This window comes from Elephantulus edwardii, unplaced genomic scaffold (genome assembly GCF_000299155.1).
Source record: "Elephantulus edwardii isolate Elephantulus edwardi_28Jun2011 unplaced genomic scaffold, EleEdw1.0 scaffold00132, whole genome shotgun sequence".
In the NCBI taxonomy this organism is placed as follows: domain Eukaryota; kingdom Metazoa; phylum Chordata; class Mammalia; order Macroscelidea; family Macroscelididae; genus Elephantulus; species Elephantulus edwardii.
Window position 1 is genome coordinate 3,803,951 of NW_006399882.1, and position 1,927 is coordinate 3,805,877.

The 1,927-nt window shown below is 35.9% G+C and overlaps 1 protein-coding gene across 1 annotated transcript in view; it reads right to left on the bottom strand.

The window, feature by feature from the left end:
• The window catches only part of LOC102865561 (cadherin-related family member 3-like), a 147,932-nt gene that overhangs the window by 35,989 nt on the left and 110,016 nt on the right, over positions 1-1,927 (bottom strand). The window lies entirely within an intron of this gene.

The following is a 1,927-nucleotide window of genomic DNA, read 5'->3' on the forward strand; positions in this document are numbered from 1 at the left end:
ACACAATCCCCCCGCACCCCTCCCACCACCTCAAGTACATTCCATTATGCAACCTTAATTGTGGACTCTTGTGATAACCGTAATACCCTATCGTACATCGCTTTTAAATTATTCACTCCCTCATCTGTTTCAGTGGACTTGCTTACTCTTACACAAAGAATTTTGGCATAGGAGAAGGAAAACAATGGTCACACTTGTCTTTATTGCCCACTAATTGTGTAACCTTGGACAAATATTTAAAAAGAAAATACTTACAAGTGGTAAGTATTTTTGAAAGTACTTATAAGTGATAAAGTACCATAATATATGTTGTTCTTTTTATAACCAGTCACTCATCATTTCAAAAATCCTTATTCAGTACTTATTAAGTTCCAAGCATAGTTGTCACTGAAGATACAGCAGTAAATAAGATCACACAACATAAACTTGAAAATAATTCTAACACAATAACATTCCAGTGAATATCCATTTTTATTTCATTGAATTGTGTCAATCTGATACTAAGGAGTCAATATGATGCCAATGTTGTCAGGTGTTTAAAAACACTTGCACATAATCTGATTATGTCACTCATCTATTAAAATATATTTAACATCCTCAATGTGTCAAGCTCTGTGTTAGGTGTTATAAACAACAATAAACCACAAAGAACCACCTGTAGACCTTACAGTCTAATAAAGAAGACTAATAATTAATTAGGTAGTGGCATTGGGAATGTGTAATAGAGGGAGCTAAAGTTATTATTATTCTAGAAAATACATAGGAATAAATGACATTCAAGACCTAAAGGAGAACTATGAAAATACAGACATTGGCTCTCTGAGGCATAACTATTTGCCTCCCTCTGACTAAAACAAGGGAGAAGAAAAGCAAAGATATATTAAAAAAATTAGTCCAGATTACTAATATACCACTCCAACCTGTACTTTCACATCTTTGAGACAAGAAAACGTTGATGATGCCTGGTTACTACCACTGACCAACCTAAAAAGCATCCTGGCAGAAGATCTTGGATAGAGTAGGGGGAAATGTGGAACATAATTTAAAAACATAAAGGTTAGTCTCAGTGGTCTGTTAGTCCCAGAGACTGCTGGAACCTCCACAACCATGGTCTTTAGTCAGACTTTGAACTTGGAACCCCAGTTCCCCCCAGTGACTCAACTTTCAGTCAAACTATAGACAGCCCTCTAAGGTGATCAATAACACCAGGGAGGTACTAGTTTCTTAGCATAATCCACCGTGTAAAGCTAAAAAAACCCCATACAGCCAAGGATGAAATCCTGAAGACAGAAAGACACAGTATAGAAAGATTAATAGAAATGAGAAATACAGAATACAGGGAGAAAGTGGGGGAAATGTAATTACATTAAGGGTCTTGTAATAAACATTCTAAAACAAAATGAGTAGCAATGATTGAATGAAAACCCAACTTTTTTCACTCAAATATCAAAAAAAGAAAAAATAATTAAAAAGAAAGAAAATATGAACATTAATGTGAGATCCTGGTGGCCCTAATGCTAAGAAGTTGCACTGCAAACCAAAGGCACTTGGTTCGAATCCACCAGCTACTCCATGGGAGAAGGATGAGCAACTTCCTCCCATACAATTTACTGCCTCTGAAAATTCCCTGGAGGGTCAGCTCTGTGTTGGTTCTAACTCAATGGCACACAACAACAATAACAAAAATGGGTGGAGAGAGCAATTCATATATAAAACAAGAAACATGTAATGGCCCAAAAAGTGGTTAGCAACATGTTTACTACCTCCATTACATGTCAACTCCACCTGAAAAGCAGTTTTGCTGAGAATTTAAAAAGGGTTGGGGGTAAGACAGAAAAACTGGATAGATTATGTATATTGCATTGAGACAGATGAGGGAGAAAACAGTTTAAAAGTGGTATATGATAAGGTATTATGATTATCACAG